The sequence below is a fragment of the Diceros bicornis genome, chromosome 1, assembly GCF_020826845.1.
Source record: "Diceros bicornis minor isolate mBicDic1 chromosome 1, mDicBic1.mat.cur, whole genome shotgun sequence".
NCBI lineage: Eukaryota > Metazoa > Chordata > Mammalia > Perissodactyla > Rhinocerotidae > Diceros > Diceros bicornis.
In genome coordinates, this window is record NC_080740.1 from 78,748,587 (window position 1) to 78,768,185 (window position 19,599).

At 37.7% G+C, this 19,599-nt stretch overlaps 1 long non-coding RNA gene across 2 annotated transcripts in view; it reads left to right on the forward strand.

The window, feature by feature from the left end:
- LOC131408595 (uncharacterized) overlaps positions 1 to 19,599 on the forward strand; it is a 161,017-nt gene that overhangs the window by 84,276 nt on the left and 57,142 nt on the right. Inside the window, exon 3 of one of the 2 annotated variants that reach the window (XR_009220793.1) lies at positions 16,979 to 17,127. The exons of the other annotated variant lie outside the window; for it this stretch is intronic. This is a non-coding gene — a long non-coding RNA (uncharacterized LOC131408595). Of the gene's footprint in view, positions 1 to 16,978; positions 17,128 to 19,599 lie in introns of those variants that run through there. 2 annotated transcript variants of the gene reach the window in all.

The window sequence follows — 19,599 nt, forward strand, 5'->3', positions numbered from 1 at the left end:
CACTCCACTACAATATACTGGGATTCTGGTGATCTAGAGAGGACTTCCCCAAGGAGCTCAAGCTACCTTTTTCCGTTTCCTTCCCTCTCTTTGGTCAACCTAATGTCTTGTTACTGAGAGTTATTCAGAGAATCATTCTGAGATCTTGGTGGAGATTACAGTGTACTGTGAACTCAAACTTTAAACCACATTTGGAAACCACACCTGACATTTATTAGGAGCTCAGTAAATTTTTTTTAAATGCACATATTTCATTTTTACTTTTTTCTCCATGGGGTGGGATGAGACAGAAACAATACTTGATATCTCAGCATATTTCGTTCTTTTCCTCATATGGCCCCAGGGCCTGAGAACTAAAGTACTTTTACTGAGCTCCATATATTTTGTTAATTGGGGGTAAGGCCAAAGTGGTAATGGGGGACATTTGTACGGTGATGGATTGGATGGTGATTAGATTTGGGTGGTGAACATGATGTAGTGTATACAGAAGTCGAAATATAATGATGTACACCTGAAATATATGTGGTGTTATAAACCAATGTTAGTCTCAATAAAAAAAAAGAAAAAAAACTTTAATAATAAGCGCTTTTATAACTGAAAAAAACCGACACATTTCTGTGAGAGTTAGGTCTGCGAGGCCTTTGGGATTCAGCCTGCCAGCTTTTCAGTATTGTGGAAAGTGAATGTTGAATATTTATTTAACATTAATGACCCCTACTCAGGACTTCCTTTGTCAGATATAGTTTCTATTGTACGCTTTCATTTCTGCAACTTATGATCATGTCAGTAATATTGAATATAAGAAGCCTTAATTTAGATCATTGTTCTTCACTCTCTTTGTCAGAATTATAATTGATCATTGGCATATCTTTAGTCTTTGCCTGTGCATACCAACTATTATACAGTTGTTATTTTTTCTAGACTACATGTCCTGTCAAATTTACTTTTGATTTCATCAACCCTGTAATTTGTTTTATGCGAACAATTGTATACATGTAGAGCAACTTCATATTTATTGTTTTGTATTCAAAATAATGTGCAAATGAAATTCATAGCAATTCAACATTTATGAATTATCATTAACTATTGTAACACCCAAGAACATACCCTAGGGGGAAAATGAAGAAAACTGTGTGTGTTTAAAAACAATGGTACCAATAAATCACAAATCACATTTAAAATTTATTACACAATGGGGGGAGCATTTTCATGAAACCATGGTCTTGATTTTCTCTCTTTTTGGTTCCTGCTATTTATTTTTCACCTGTAGTTATAGTCTTCAGTTCATGGTATCAAAATCTCCTCCCAAAGTAACTTAAATTAATTGTAGTATCATAAGTGGAACATTGTTATTAGTGGTGGGGAATAATAATGCAAAGTAAATGAAGTACTGAATAAATACCAAAATTCTGATACTATAATCATGTAAATATGATTGAGAGAAAAAATTTAAATTATCACAAACCAGTAAAATTCACTTTTGAGTTTTTTATCCAAGAACTGCTGATGTGAATAACTACAAATTAGCTTTAGTTTTCTAGGATAGACAACATATGTTGATTTGGCTGCCTGATATCCATTCATCCATCTTCTACTAACTGTATCCCGATTCTCCTCTGAGCTATCCACCATCCCCAAATCTCTTTCCAAAGGTTTCAGGGGAGTTGACTCCATTCCTTGTTCACAAGTGGATCATGTGGCCTGGGCCATAGCTAACCAGCATCTTGCATTCCCTGAGAAACAGTGATTGGATCAGGGGTGGGCCCACAGCCTATTTAGAACCGTTCAGAACCAACAATGTAATTAAACCTTTCTGGAAATCCTGGAAGAGCGTCTCTCATTCTTCCCTTCTGGACATGTAGTTGGGGAGAGAAGGTCTAGATTTGATGCGGTCATCACAGAAACACAAAAGAAGAGGTGTCTAAGAACAAAGCTAGTGCACAGAAGAGAGGAGAGCTGGGTCAGAAGAGTGTCCTAGTAATATCAAGCTATATTTGAGGTAAGCTCTATTACTTGGAGCTTTCCATTCACAAGAGCCAATAAATTCCCTTTTGGGATAAGATCATTTGATTTGGGCTTTCTGTCATCTGCAGCTGAGATCCGATATGTTCTGCCAATATGAAGAGGGCATATAAGGGGATGACAATTCTTAAAGTTTCTCATTATAGGTAAGAGACTAGATTCTCATCAGAGATTGGTGATGACCTTCCAGCATACCAGCAAATCCTGGACCTGCAACAATGCAGACATGGTGGAAGAAATGAGAAATTTCTGTCATGCGCAAAGGTACATCTACTATCAAGGAAGTAGCAGACCACAAACTGCCTTTATTCTCTGTGTTGCCATGAGCACAAATTTAGTTAAAAGGCTTATTCATTTGAATGTATGTATACTACATAATCCAATTGTTTGTCCAGATTTTCTGTTATTTAATCAGTTGTACTGGTGACATATGGGAAAAAACTTGCAATGCTAAAAGTTATGGTAAGAACTCTGTTATAAGAGAACAAAAAGACAACTCTAGCATAAGGATGTTGATGAGTGTAAGCAAACTCATGGATTATTTGAGGAGCTATGTGCCAAGGGGGAGCATATCATTATGGAAGCTTCTAAGCATATCCTGGGGCCTGTTTGAGCCCAGGATGGATATTAAAAATGAGGGAAATGGTAAACTAGAGAAAAAAAAATGGACTTCTGGTTTCCAATCTGGCATGTAGGGAGCTTTGAAATTGCCACTCTGATCTAACAAGTAAAGAGCTGAATGAAATGAAAAATCAACTCTTCTTAGATTTGTCAGAGAAGTGAAGTCACAGGGCAAGCCACTGCCCCCAAAATTCAAGAGACAGGTAGACAAATACAGAGAATCACAGTTTACTGGAGCAGAAACCCATGAGCAGAAATCACAGGAACCAGTGGTCGGTTTGGAAAACCTGAACTGTCATTGATGAATTGCGGGAGGCTCAGTGTGATAGTTAAAAATTTCAGGGGTAGGGGCTAGTCATAAAGGGTATGTGAGTTTTACCTCCAGGAATTAGACCAGATTCTCTCAGTGAATATCAGAGAAAAATCCTTTCATGCTTTCATTAGAGGAGGAGAACAATAATCATTTTTGAAATAGACCAGTGCATTCTGTTCTTCTTATCAACACTTGCCCTCAAGAGAAACTATTTACTAGAGCCTAAACTATTGAGTTTTCCTCAGAGCCTAACCAACCTGAGGGAAGGGAAATAGCTCAACTGTAGCCCTCTCTAGCCTTTCAGTGGGAGAAGGGAAATACACAACTCCAGCGTGCTCTAAATATCCTGTCCACCTAAGGAGGGGGGAAAAACTGAGAAGCACTTGATAAGTTCACAGTCCAGAGCACAGGCTAAATAAAAGACTGAAACCTAATCATAGGAAGTAGACGGCTTCTCTTCCCCCTTGTCCACGCCTTACCACGACATTATGAAAGGCTATTTACTGGAGTTCCTTTTAGTCAGTACATTATATCTGGCTATCAAGAAAAAAATTACAAGATATACTAAAATACTAAAAGGTAAAAGCAAATTAACCAGAACAATTTGTAGAGACAGAGCAAGCATCAGAACCAGACTCAGATATGGCGTGGATGTTGGAATTATCAGACTGGGAATTTAAAACAGCTATGATTAATATGCCAAGGGATCTAATGGATAAAGTAGACACCACACAAGAAGAGATGGGCAATGTAAGCAGAGAGATGGAAATTCTAAGAAAAAACTTAAAATAAATGCAAGCGATCAAAAACACTATAACAGAAAGGAAGAATGCCTTTGATGGGCTCATAAGTAGACTAGATATGACTGAGGAAAGAATCTCTGAGCTTGAGGATATGTCAATAGAAACTTCCAAAACTGAAAGCAAATAGAAGACTAAAAAAAAAAAGAAAAGAGAACAGAATATCTAAGAATTGTGGGACAACTACAAAGGGACAACTACTATGTGTATAGGATACACATAATTGGAATACCAGAAGGAGAAGAAAGAGAGAAAGGCACAGAAGAAATATTTGAAGCAATAATGCTGAGAATTTCCCCCAAATTAATGTTAAACACCAAACCACATATCCAGGATGCTCAGAGACACCATCAAGACAAATGTCAAAAAACTATACCTAGGCATACTATATTCAATTCAAACTGCAGAAAATCAAAGATAAAGAAGATACAATCTGCTAAAACTCAAACAAGAAGAAATAAACAATGTGAATAGTCCTATATATAGTAAATAAATTGAATCAATAATAAATAATCTTCCAAAATAGAAAGTACCAGGCCCAGATTGGTTCACTGTTTTACCAACATTCACTAATTCTCTACAATCTCCTTCAGAAGATAAAAGCAGAGGGCATACCACCGAATTCATTTAATGAGGCCAGCATTACCCTAATACTAAAACCAGATAAAAACATTACAAGAAAAGGAAACTACAGACCAATATCTCTCATGAACACAGATTCAGGAATCCTCAACAAAATGTTAGCAAATTGAACAATGTATAAAAAGAATCCAGTGATGTATAAAAAGAATTATACACCATGACCAAGTGGGATTTATTCCAGATATGCAAGGCTGGTTCAACATTCAAAAGTCAATTAATGTAATCCATTCCATCAACATGCTGAAGAAGAAAAATCACATGATCACGTGAATAACTGTAGAAAAAGCATTTGAAAAAATGCAACATCCATTCATGATAAAAGCTCCCAGTAAACTAGGAATAGAGGGTAACTTCCTCAACTTGATAAAGAACATCTACAAAAACCTACATCTAACATCATACTTAATTGTGAGAAACTACACACTTTCCCTCTAATATCAGGAACAAAGGAAGGATATTTCCTCTTACCATTCCTTTTCAATATCATACTGGAAGTCCTAGCTAATGCAATAGTACAAGAAAAAGAAATAAAAGGTATATAGTTTGGGAAGGGAGAAATAAAGAGTCATGATATCTAAATGTGATTTATGATCTTGATCTGAAAAAAAAAGCTATAAAGGGCATTTTGGGGACAATTGGAAAAATTTGAATATGAACTATTTATTAAATATCAAAATTAAGTTTCTTGGTTATGATTATGGTGTTGTGGTTATGTAAGAGATATTTGCAGAAGTATATAGAGGTAAAGTATCTTAATAGGTGCAACTGACTTTCAAAAGTTTTGACAAAAGTAATGTGTGTGCTCAATGACATAAACATGAATTCATTTATTTTGTCTTCGAATGTGGGAGAGATTAGCAAAAATGATAATATCCAAATATGATGAAACCATGTGAAGGCAAATTCATACATTACTCATTGAAATAGAAATTGATACCACTTTCCTGGGAGGCTCTTTTGTACTTTTTTGTGTGTGTGTGTGTGAGGAAGATTAGCCCTGAGCTAACATCCATGCCAATCCTCCTCTTTTTGCTGAGGAAGACTGGCCCTGAGCTAACATCCACAGCCATCTTCCTCCACTTTATGTGGGATGCCGCCACAGCATGGCCTGACAAGCAGTGTGTCGGTGCGTGCCTGGGATCTGAACCCAGGCTGCCAGCAGCAGAGAGCGTGCACTTAACCGCTACGGCACGGGGCCAGCCCCAATTTTGTACATTTTTTTAAAAAAGTTTCAAAATATATGTATACACTTTGACATAGCAATACCACTTCTACAAATTTATTCTATTAAGATTAATCAGAAAATAATACATAGACATATGTAAAGATATTCCTTGAACAGCTGTCTATAATGAAAATAAAAGAGAACAACTTAAATTTCCACCAATGCTGGGTTGACTTGACTGAAGTTTCCAGAATTGGGCATGTTAATAAGTATTAGTTCTGACCGATCAGAACATTCTATCTTTCCACCTGCAGTGATTGGTTCAGGATTGGGCACATGATTCTACCAAAATAAACCTGAGACTTTTGCTGGAGTGTTTGGGAGAAAAACATTTACTCTTCTACTGAATATGAACCTGAAAGAATGTAACCCAAGACTTGTGGGAATACATCATGGAGAGAGCCTTTTTTGAGAATGAAGCCCAGTACATAGAAAAGCAGATTTGAAATATGGAGAGAGACTCATTTAGGGACCTAGATCCATCCATAATTGAAACTGTGGACTCTTTCATTAAGTCAATCACTAAGTTTTTTTATTGTTTGTTTTTGCTTTTTTTCCCCCTAAATCCAATTTGAGTTGCATTTTCTGTCACTTGGAACAGAAATCATTCTGACCAACTTAGTATTCTTAGACATGAGAATTAGAAATGTGCAAACGTAAAGGATATGTAAACATTCCTTATGTTAAGAGTATGGACCTGTTCAACATAGTACTGGAGGTTTTGGCCAGAGCAATTAGGCAAGAAAAAGGAATAAAAGGAATCCAAATAGGTAACGAAGAAGTGAAACTCTCACTATTTGCAGATGACATGATTGTATATATAGAAAACCCTAAAGAATCTGTTGGAAAACTATTAGAAACAATCAACAACTACAGCAAAGTTGCAGGGTACAAAATCAATCTACAAAAATCAGTTGCATTTCTATATGCTAATAATGAACTAACAGAAAGAGAGCTCAAAAAGATAATACCATTTACAATTGCATCAAAAAGAATAAAATACCTAAGAATAAATCTTACCAAGGAGGTGAAGGACCTATACAATGAGAACTACAAGACATTATTGAAAGAAATCCATGATGACATAAAGAAATGGAAAGATATCCCATGCACGTGGATTGGAAGAATAAACATAGTTAAAATGTCTATATTACCTAAAGCAATCTACAGATTCAATGCAATCCCAATCAGAATCCCAATGACATTCTTCACAGAAATAGAAAAAAGAATACTAAAATTTATATGGGGCAACAAAAGACCCCGAATAGCTAAAGAAATCCTAAAGAAAAAGAACAAAGCAGGAGGCATCACAATCTCTGACTTCAAAACATACTACAAAGCAATAGTAATCAAAACAGCATGGTACTGGTACAAAAACAGACACACAGATCAATGGAACAGAATTGAAAGCCCAGAAATAAAACCACACATATACGGACAGCTAATTTTCGACAAAGGTGCTAAGAACATGCAATGGAGAAAGGAAAGTCTCTTCAATAAATGGTGTTGGGAAAACTGGACAGCCACATGCAAAAGAATGAAAGTGGACCATGTGCTATCGCCATTCACAAAAATTAACTCAAAATGGATCAAAGACCTGAAGGTGAGACCTGAAACTATAAAACTCATAGAAGAAAATATAGGCTGCACACTATTTGACATTGGTTTTAAAGGAATCTTTTCGGATGACATGCCTACCCAGACTAGGGAAACTAAAGAAAAAATAAACAAGTGGGACTTTATCAGATTAAAGAGCTTTTATAAGACAAATGAAACCAGAATCAAAATGAACAGACAACCAACCAGCTGGGAGAGAATATTTGCAAAACATACATCTGACAAGGGGTTGATCTCCATAATATATAAAGAACTCACACAATTGAACAACAAAAAAACAAACAACCCGATCAAAAAATGGGCAGAGGAAATGAACAGACACTTCTCCAAGGAAGATATACAGATGGCCAATAGGCACATGAAAAGATGCTCAACATCACTAATCATCAGGGAAATGCAAATCAAAACAACACTAAGATACCACCTCACGCCTGTTAGAATGGCTATAATCACCAAGACAAAAAAACAACAAATGTTGGAGAGGATGTGGAGAAACAGGAACCCTCATACACAGCTGGTGGGAATGCAAATTGGTGCAGCCTCTATGGAAAACGGTATGGAGATTCCTCAAAGAATTAAAAATAGAGATGCCCTATGATCCAGCCATCCCACTACTGGGAATCTATCCAACGCACCTGAAATCAACAATCCAAAGAGGCTTATGCACCCCTATGTTCATTGCAGCATTATTCACCATAGCCAAGAAGTGGAAGCAACCTAAGTGTCCCTCGACTGACGATTGGATTAAGAAAATGTGGTATATATATATACAATGGAATACTACTCAGCCATAAAAAAAGACAAAATCGTCCCATTTGCAACAACATGGATGGGCCTGGAGCATATTATGTTAAGTGAAATAAGCCAGAAAGAGAAAGACAAACACTGTATGATCTCACTCATATGTGGAATATAAACCAACACATGGACAGAGAAAACTGGACTGTGGTTACCAGGGGCAGTGGGGGTGGGGGGTGGGCACAAGGGGTGAAGGGAGTCATATATATGGTGATGGACAAACAAAAATGTACAACCCAAAATTTCACAATGTTAGAAACCATTAAAACATCAATAAAAAAAAAAAAGAGTATGGACCCATTATTTGCATCTGTAGTCAGAAATGAAAATTGCTATTAAATATTGTTTTAAATTGTCATAATCATATCCTACTGCTTTTCAGTGTTCTTTTTAATCTCTGTTTCTCTACAATTATTTTTGATTCAACTCTTCAACTGGATGCATCATAAAAAAGACGTCATAAACACTCTCAGGATGTTCTTTTTGTTTGTTTGACAGATAGCACCAAGCTTGTCTATATTACAGTGATTCCCTCTTCTATTCCCTACCGAGTCACCTTCAGGCATGTAGGGCAGCAATATAAATTGTAATTCACATTGTAAATGGAGTAAGGACGGTTCCAGTGAAAGCAGGATGAAAATAAAAATTTCTTATGTGTGGAGATGGAGGTTGGCATCTAAAGTATCAAGACTCTCAAAATGATTTTTTCAGCAGTTTCAAATGTTTTAAGTAGGCTGGTGCTGTGGATGTGCAATACATCAAATACAAACTGATTTCTTCCATCTATTGGTCCTTCTTAAACTCAACACTTCATTATCCTGTGAAATTGTAAAATTAAAAATAAAATGAAATAACATATGCCTTTGAAATTAATGATTTTCATTAATGGTTCCTTGTAATGGTGCTTTAGGCACACTGCAATGTTTTACTGTTTTTCTTTGACTTAAAAAATGTATTTTTAGTTTTTAGTGGGTTGAATGGTGTCCTTTCAAAAACATGTCCAAGTCCTAACACCGGATACCTGTGATTGTGATCCAAGTTGGGGAAAAGATCTTTGCAGGTGTAATTAAGTTAAAGATCTTGAGATGAGATCATCCTTGATTAAATGGTTGAGACCTGAATCCAATGACATGTGTCTTCATATGACACAGAGAAGGGGAGAAGGCCATTTGACAATGGAGGCTGAGATTGTAGTAATGCAGGCACAAGGCACACCTAGAGCCACCAGAAGGTGGAAGAGGCAAGGAAGGACTCTTCCCTAGAACCTTTGGAAAGACCACTGCCCTGCTGACACCTTGATTTTGGAGTTCTGGCTGCCAGAATTGTGACAGAATAAATTTCTATTGCTTCAAACCACCAAGTTTTGGTAATTTATTATGGTAGCCACAGGAAACTAATACAAGTATGTCTTAAAACTAATTAAAATAAACTCTGAAAGCACCTACATATGTATATAATCTGCCAAATCTGAACACACTGGAGATCACTACTATGCTCTTAGTTTCAGGGGATCCCATTTTTGTGCAGAGCTTAGATATCTGGATAAAGTTTACCCTTCATAGTTAATGGAATAGTATCCTAAGATTTCAATGCAACGTGTTAAAATACTGTTACTTTGCAATCAATCATCTCAGTGAATCAGATTGTTTAGTTAGGTCTCTTTCAGATGCAAATACAACAAACTTAGAAAGAGAGAGATGAAAATAATGTATTGGTGTATAAGACTTAAAAGCTCTGGAGTAGTATGCTTGATTCAGAAACTGGAACACAGGCTTAGAATAAAATTCAAATTCCTTTCTTTGGACTAAAAGGTCTTAAATATCTGATTTCTTCCAGTTTCTTCCTATTCACTTACCTTATCTCTTTTCACTCCTCACCTTATCCACACCACTCCAGCTTCAGTAAAATTCTTGAAGTTTCTAGAATAGATTAAGTCAATTAAGCTTTATAGCTATGTGTATTTGCCTGGAATGTTCAGTCTTACCATTTCCTCATCCATATCGTTTTGATCTTGATTCAGATGCCACTTCAAAGAGTGAGCCTCTTTGGCTACCCTATCTAAAATAGACTGTGTCTTTTATCTATTGCTTCGTAATAAACCACCATAAGTGGCGTAAAACAGCCATTTATTGCTTATAATTCTGTGTGTCAAAATCAAGTAAGACTTGTGGGTAGCTTATCTCTCCTCTATGTGGTGTTGGCTGGGTGGATCGATGGGCTGGGAACCAATATAGCTTCACTCACTTGTCTGGGGTTTTGGTGCTGGCTGTCAGATGGGACACCTCAATTCTCCTCCATCTGGCTTCTCTCTTCACATGATCTCTCATCTTTTGGACCTTCTCTTTCTTGGACTTTGCTGTATAGTAGCTTTCTTCCAAGAGTGAAAGCTGAAGCAATCAGGGCTTTAAAGGCTTGTGTTTAGGAGTCCCAGAATGCCATTTTCACCTCATTCTATTGGTTAAAACAAGTCATAAGACCACCATAAATTCAAGAGGTGAGGAAACAGACTCCCTACTTGGTGGGAATTGTGTCATGTGTCTACAGGGATTGGATAATTGTTGGTGACCATTTTTGCAGATAATCTACCACAGTCCACCTTCTAGCTACACCCTTTCTTATTTGTTCCACATGCAAAATATATTCATTCCCTCAAGACCCCCAAATCCTATGCAAATATAGCATCAGGCCCAAAATTCACTGTCTTGTGATCTACTTTTGCTCTGGAGGGGATAAAGCTCCTTGAATGTAGTTCTTCTTGATCTAGAGATTTGTGAACTAAAAGTCAAGTTATCCTTTCCCCACACCAACAGACAATGGTGAGACAGGGGCAGGTTATCTGTAGGAGACACTCCCATTCAGCAATGAGAGGAAGGAAGACTGGTCCTTCCCTCCATGGACCAGTGACTGGTCCATAGCAATTCTAAAATTCATCTAGGCACATGTCACCCATTTCCCTATTCAAGAGAATGCTTTTTTACTAGGGCCTGGTTCTCCTGTTCCCTGACAGTGCTTCTCTAGCACATTGTTTTCCTTGACTCATGGCTACATGCACTGAGAATTCCTGTGTTCAGTTTAGCTGCTTTCTCCTCCTGCTTTGTACCTATACAAAGTTGGGAGCCCAGAGGCCTCTTTTCATTTTCATCTATCTCAATCCCGTTTAATCTAGGCCGGTAGTACTTGTACCAATGTAGCTCTCTTAAAATATTTGTGGACTTTTCATATATCTTATTAGGTTTCACTCCATGTCTCAAAGTCACATTGATATATATCTATGTGTGTACATATATATTTTTTGCTCTACTTTGGGCATGTCAGGCTGATGTAGAACATGCCTTAAGATTCTTATGCTTGTCTTAATTTGCCCAAAGTGTGTAATAAGCATTACTTTTAATTCTTCTGAATTCTTAACAAAGGATCTTATGGCCACACTCTTGATTTAGTTTTTACTTGAAGGCCATTTCTTACGTTGAGAACATTTTTCTGACTGGAAAAAGTGTCCCAGGTCCTCTATATTTCCTTTAAATTATTTTTGTATATGGAGCAATTCTTTAGTTTCTCTCTCTCCTATACTTTATTATACACAACTACAAGAAACCAATTGGTACTTTCAGGTTTATGCCTAAAAGTCTTAGCTAGATTCACAAGTGTTGCCAAACATTCTACCTCTATGTATACAGGTCATCCTTTCCCTAGTCTTTAATAGTGTTCTTTTTTTTTTTTTTTGGTGAGGAAGATTGTCTCTGAGCTAACATCTGTGCCAATCTTCTTCTTTTTTCTTGAGGAAGAGTGTCCCTGAGCTAACATCTATGCCAGTCTTCCTCTATTTTGTATATGGGACGCCACCACAGCGTGGCTTGATGAGCGGTGTGTAGGTCCACGCCCAGGATCTGAACTCACGAACCCTGGGCCGCCAAAGCATAGCATGTGAACTTAACCACTATGTCACTGGGTGGCCCCAGTAGTGTTCTTTTCAACACTTTTCAAACTTCCATTAATGGTTCCTTATCTCCCTTTGAATCTTCACCCCTCACCCAATTCCAAAGGCAAAACTGTGTGTTTTCATTTTGCCAAAGCAGCACTCTAATTCTGGTACCAGTTTCTGTTTCACTTATCTATTACTGTAAAACAAAGCAGCTTCAAAACTTAATGGCTCAAAACAACAACCATTTTATTGTCCACAGTTCTGTGAGTCAGGAATTCCCAGTAGAGTTTAGTAGAGATGATTTATCTCTGTTCCACATGTTAGCTGTTGGCTGGAGTGCCTTGACTAGGGCTAGACGACCAAATATGGCTTCAGTAATGGGCTGAGGTCCTTAGTACTGCCTATGATGCTTCAGTTCTCCTCCTTGTGGCTTTTCTTTCCACGTGGTCTCTTATCCTTCAGGGTCTCTCTCTGCCTGTGGCCTCTCTCTCTAGCAGGCTAGCCTAGACTTCTTTACATGGGGTTTGGTTTCCAAGAGTGAAAGCAAAAGCTACAAGGCCTCTTAAGATGTAGGCTTGGAAGTCTCAGAATATTACTTCTACATCATTCTATTGGCCAAAAATATTTACAAGTTCAGCCAAGGTACAAGTGGGAGAATAGACTCTACTTTTTGATAGGATCAATGGCATGCTTATAGAAGGACAGGAGAAATTCTTGACAACTACCTTGGTAGACCAGCAACTTTTTTCTATAAAGGGTCAGATAGTAAACATTTTAGGCTTTTATAGCCACATACAGTCTCTGTTGCATATTCTCTCTCTCTATCTTTTTAACAATCTTTTACAAACGTAAAAACCAGATTTGATCGATGACATGTAGTTTGCTTACCCATGCTTTAGACAATATAGTGCACACACCTCATCCTTTCTTAGTATACTTTTCTTTATTTATTACAAGGCCCCATATCACTCTGAAATTATTTAAATTTTTAAAAATTATTCTTATCGTCACCACAAAGTAAGCATCATGAGGTCAAGAGCATTCGTTAACTGTCGAGGTCCATAGTAAATGTTCAATAAATATTTGTTGAATGAATAAATTAATAAGTAAATGAATGTATCAGAATTTATTTTCACTTTTTCTGTGGAGCTGTCTTCTATTTTGATGGAGTTATTCTCAGGCCCTGTGTAACATTAGAATGGCTGCAAATAGCTCCAGACCAATGTTTCCAGGTTCAAATCCACTGACTCTCTCAATAATTGCAGAAAATTTTCAGAGTTTGACTGTTTCATGGATCTTAACTGTGTCAGATACTCTGTTTTGAAGCAGTTACTATTGCCAGGAAAAATAAGGTCTGATTGGTCAGACCTGAGTCACCTGCCAGGGGTGAAATTATGAACATTCCCAAATGTGGGAACTGAAAGTTGGGTAGGTGGCTTCCAGAGGAAAATCATCTTACTGGATGAATGATGAATAGATGTTTTCCAGCCAGTCTATGTCCAAATCATAGACTTTTTTTACCATATTCTTCAACTTTAGTTGAATAAAATGCTGAAATAGATTGAATCAAAGGCTATTATATGACAAAACTTTTCTCTGCATTTCTAATTTCTAATTGTTGAAATCACAAAAATAGCTTTATTTTTCTAACTTATTGACTTTAAAATCAGTGAGTTTATACTGCTTAAAAAGTATATACTGTGGGCCGGCCCCGTGGCTTAGCGGTTAAGTGCTCGCGCTCCGCTGCTGGTGGCCCGGGTTCGGATCCCGGGCGCGCACCGACACACCACTTCTCCGGCTATGCTGAGGCCGCGTCCCACATACAGCAACTAGAAGGATGTGCAGCTGTGACATACAACTATCTACTGGGGCTTTGGGAGGAAAAAAATAAATAAATAAAATCTTTAAAAAAAAACAAAAAAAAAAAAGTATATACTGTATTATAAAATAATATCACTATCTCTTATTTTGGAGGGTTTTTTCTTTTTTCTTTGGTTTAATTTGGGGAAAAAGTGGTGGCAGTGCTGTTAAAATAAAATCGAAGGGCAGCAATTTAAATTTAATGAATTGATCACACATACTATACTTGTTTTATTAGGATGGCCTGAATCTTTTTTTTTTTTTTTTTTTGTGAGGAAGATCAGCCCTGAGCTAACATCCATGCTAATCCTCCTCTTTTTGCTGAGGAAGACTGGCCTTGGGCCAACATCCCTGCCCACCTTCCTCCACCTTATGTGGGACGCCGCCACAGCATGGCCTGACAAGCAGTGCGCGCCCGGGATCCGAACCCAGGCTGCCAGCAGTGGAGCATGCGCACTTAACCCCTATGCCACGGGGCTGGCCCCAGGATGGGCTGAATCTTATTAGTTACTCTAAGTTAGTGAAGGATATTGCCTCACTGGAGAAGAAACATCTTTCCTAAAGCAAGAGCTTTCAGTCAGAAATCATATTTTCTTAGAGAAATCTGAAAATCCATTTTTCTACATGCTGTTTAAAATCAGTATATTTTATCTGACTAGTGTCTTGAAGAGAACTTACTAATATTTGTTTTTAAAATTTGGCGTATTGAAAATAAATTTTTAAAAAAGTACTTCATATTTGAGCATACATTTCCTACTCTTTCCCTAACATCTGAGGCAAAAATCGGTGTGGAAAACATCAGCATCTTGTCCTTTCCTATAATAGCTCATACTTTCCTATAGTTTCAGTTATGACTCATTTCTAGCCTAAATTTTTCAGGGCAGATAAATATAGAATAGATTCTCATATTCCAATTTGTAATCACTTGGCAGTGTTTGCCTGTATTCCTTGCTAGGCTGGTGCTTTATTTGTATTCTGAATTAGGTGCTCCCTCACTCAATATTAGATATTAGATATGCACTTTCTCAAAGATTATGTGGCTAACAATAGAAGAGCAAAGATGTGGTTACCGGTCTGATTTAGAAAACATTGATTTCAAGTTTCTACTAAGGCTTTTGTAGGTTTTTCTAACAACTGCTTTGGCAGTGTAGGGGGAATTGACTAGATGGTACTATTAACAAACAACCAAGACTGATGAAACGACTTTTCGGAACGCCTCTTTTCAACCAATTTAGAATCAAAGCTATAATTCTGAGAAATTGCATAAGTGCCAGTTATTCCATGTTGTTTTCCAGTCAGTCTGCAATATCGTTATGTGCTTGAACTCCCTCTGTAATTTTGTACACAACGAAACGAGAGGATTTGTTCTTCTTCTTTTCTTTTTTGGTAAACACTAACATTGATGAAAACCAAACAAACAACATTTCCTCTCCTATACTCCCCTTCTTTTACCCCCCCCCCCATTTAAGTAAGCATGTTTGGAATTGGGATTATAAACAATCCATCAGAAAAGACTTTTCTCCCCTTTCTCACACAGTGAATTACAGCACAGCAGGAGTGTATTTCAGTGTGACATGTACAGAAGAGACTGCCAAATGGCCTTGCTCTAAAGCAATACAGTCTATGGACATCTCACAGTAACCTTATTTTATATTGAATTCTTGTTCTCTCTTTTTCTATCCGTCTCTCATTTTACAATAAATGCCAAGTCCTCCCAGCAGCCACCACAATTATGTAAAGACACAAGAAGTACTGAGGTTTTAGTTATCCCAAGAGTAGAAATGAATTAACAATCCATATTGATTATTCTAACTTCTCCTTCTTCTCTGAAAGATATTTGATGGTTTCTTCCAGTAGGCCCCAATGTGCCATCACTTTTCCAGCAAGCACTGGTGCAGGCTTTGTTTTTCGTTTGAGCCGTCTGATTTAATCCTTCTGTCTTCTTATATTGAAATTAACAAGGCATATACCCTAAGGCATAGGCCGTATCTACAACAGTGAGGTACAAACCAACTTGAACATGAGGTCAATCAAGTGCACAAAATGCATCACAGTTATTCTAAGTCTCATGCTGTGTCTATAATTGCCCCTTGCTCTGTCATTAGGGCTCCCTTACAAGTCATTATTTTGAGTCAGCAGAGCTACAGGGAGTATTCTTGATGGTTAATATAAAGTTGAATTGATAACATAAATATCTCCTAGCACAAAATATAAGGAGCAGGTATTTAGATTAGATCTAATAAAGTGTGCAGCTGTTCAGTCTCTTTATGAATCTAGGCTAAAACAATAATCACAACTTTCAATATGGGTTCTCCTTCAGTAGCTCTGTGAAAGAGAAACTGTTTTTCTAAATGAGTGGACATATACCCTATTAGGATTTCCCTGTTTGCTTTTATCCTAGATTGTTTTTGCTGGTCCAAGACCAATGTTATCCAGATTTCATGGGAATTTTGCCTTAGTCAGCATTGTGTAAAAATTGTTCCATTTTAAAATAGAAGCATCATTTATTCATTTGTTTTGTGGAGAGAGGTAGTGTAAGTTTAATGCTGAAAGAATATACTAAGTTTGTGGCCTCAAGCATGTTTTCAGAAGTATTACCTTTCCTGGGAAAAGGAGAATTCAAATCCCCTGCTCAAAAGATGGTAACTGACAGGGCTCAGATGAGGCTTGTAGAGATGAATGCAATGTAGATCCTTCATGTGGATCTAGTCTCTGGACAAAAGCAAAGTGGCAGGAAGGATGAAGAGGGAAGACCTGAGTATTTTGGAAATACCTATGCACTCAAAGGAGGACACTAAGATGCTTTTTAAAAAGTGACCAAATTAGATGAATCAACACATCTGAGGTCCAATTACTTGGCATTGGAAAGGATATTTTATCTCTTTGAATGTCTTTTCTTAATTATGAAATGAAAGAATTAGACTATAACAGAGACTGCAAAATAGTGACCTGTGGTCTGGATCATATCCACAGAAATATTGTGTTTGAACTGTGTTGTGTTTTCTAAAAAACATGAATTGGTTGCTAACTTTTAAAAAAACTTCCATCATAGATAAATATCTCTATCCTATGTGGATAGAGGATGGATTGTTAGAAAATGGCAAGCTAGTCCAGACCAATAGACTCAAGAAACAGATGGAAAACTTTTTTTTTTCCAGATCACTCTGCATGATACTTCTCCAAGAACTTCTTTCAGGCATGAATTTTAAAAATCAGAAGATTTCACATAAGAATTTGGATTTGTATGTCAGTTAACTACTACCATGATAATGCTGTTTAACAACCAACCACAAAACTTCAGTGGCATGCAAAAGTAAGTTTATTGCTCATGTGTCTGGGATGTGAAAGGGTTAGCTATGTGCCTTCACTGATTTGGTAGGCTCACATATCTGGTTGTCAGCTAGGGCAATTGGTCTTTTCTCCACATCGCTGTCCCTCACACAGATCAGGCTAGCTGTGGTGTGTTCTTGTGCTGATAGTAAAAGTAAAAGAGAGCATGTAGAAACATGCAAGACCTCCTAAGCTCTAGGTTTAGAAGCTCTGGCATTATTGTCACTTGTATGTCATTGTGTTGGTCAAAGCAAGTGACATAGGTGATCGCAGAGTCAGAGTATGAAAGCACTGTGTAGTTACATGGCAAAGGGCATAGACACAGGAAGAGGGGACATTTTTGTCATCTACCACATTTTGCTTAAAAATTCAGAACATCTGACAATATTGGAATCACACTTCAAGCATGGCACTGATGGGTAAGACTGGGTAGCAGCTGCCAGCTTTAGATGATCACACATTTGCCAGTTTGTGACAACGCCAGCCCACTCCTTATCTCTCTGAGACTAAGACCAATGTTGGTTCTTATCTCTTTGAGACAAAGACTAAAAAGATAAAATTGTGCCATTTGTGACAACATGGATGGACCTTGAGGGTATTATGCTAAGCAAAATAAGTCAGAGAAAGACATATACCATATGATTTCACTCATATGTGGAAGATAAACACATAGATAAGGAGAACAGATTAGTAGTTCCCAAATGAAAAGAAGGGGGGCGATACGGGGAAAGGGATACCTGTGTATGGTGACAGATAAAAACTAGACTATTGGTGGTGAACACAATGCAATCTATACAGAAACTGAAATATGATAATGTACGCCTGAAATTTACACAATGTTAAAACCCAATATGACCTCGATAATATGCCTGCAAACCTATATACAGTTTCCTTGCAGCACCATTATCACTATGGATTCTATCATGTTTGCATTTTTTATAGGATAGAGACGAGGACATTTAGGGCAAGAGAAGTAGCTGAGGGGAAGTTGAATTGGTTAAAGAGGCAAGCTGTTGGACAGTTAACCTTCCTTCCTCCCTCAGTTTTCTCATCTGTATAATGGGGATAATGGTTTGCAATGTAAATAGAATAGAATGCAAATCATATTATTAGTGTTTGCTATTACTATTACAAATACTATTGTTGTTGTTTCTGGACCTGTCATTGTAGAGATTCTGTAGAAAGACAAACAGGTAACATGATTTGGGTGTGTGCTTTTAGCACTTTTTTATGCCTTCTTTCCAGTTAGACCCTCCTCTCTCCGTTTTCCTATTAAGGGATATTTCTTTGTTGTGCTGTATATTAGGGAAATTTTACTTTTCTTAAGTGAATATACTTAAAGAGCTATTTTTTTCTTCAAAAATATGGGCCCGCCCCATGGCTTAGTGGTTAAGTGTACGCCCTCCACTACTGGCGGCCCGGGTTCAGATCCTGGGTGTGCACTGATGCACTGCTTGTCTGGCCACGCTGAGGTGGCATCCCACATACAGCAACTAGAAGGATGTACAACTATGACATACAACTATCTACTGGGGCTTTGGGGAGAAAAACGGAAAAAAAGGAGGAGGATTGGCAATAGATGTTAGCTCAGGGCCGGTCTTCCTCAGCAAAAAGAGGAGGATTGGCATGGATGTTAGCTCAGGGCTGATGTTAGCTCAGGGCTGATCTTCCTCACACACACACACACAAAATATATATATGTATATAATCACCACCACATTACTAGGCTTTGGGACGAGACTTGTGAGGGGTACTTCCCCCATCCCTCACACTCTTCCAGAGTAAAGGAGATTGTTTCATTAACTAAGGCTTATTGTTCTCCAGGCAGGTCCTGCCTTGTGGTAAGCTCAAGGTTCCCTTTTATAGTCATTTTGACATATGATGCCCTGGTAAATCCTATTCTTTGCTGAGGACATTACATTTCTCCTCAGACTAGGAGTCATCTGACCCTTGATGGTCTTAGTACCAATACAGTACCTTTGTGTGGTGGCTTTACTATCATTAGCAAGGCCATTTTAACACTCTCTATGTCAAGAACACACAGAGAGGGATGTGTTATTGCTCCTTGCTTGGTGATTTCTGATGAGTAAATATAAGCGTCGAAGACACTTTATGTTCCCTTAATATGTTCCAAAAGCCCTCCATTATTTTCTAGAACAGTGTGTATTCTGAAGATAACCTGTGCAGTATGTTATTTTGCCAAAAAAAATCTAGTCAAATGTATTTGCGAAGTGTTGCAAACTGCTCCCCTCAGAGCAATTTGGTTACACACAAAGGAACTCTGGGCACCAAGGCTGAGAGGAATTCATTAGAAGGATAGGGGTAGCTCAGAACATCGGAGGTAAACTGAATTACCAGGCCTTAGGAGGGAGGGGAAGCTCATTAGCAGGAACAAAGCACTGATGCGTATTGGCACTGATTTTTCATCCTTGTGTCTATTTGCTAAAGT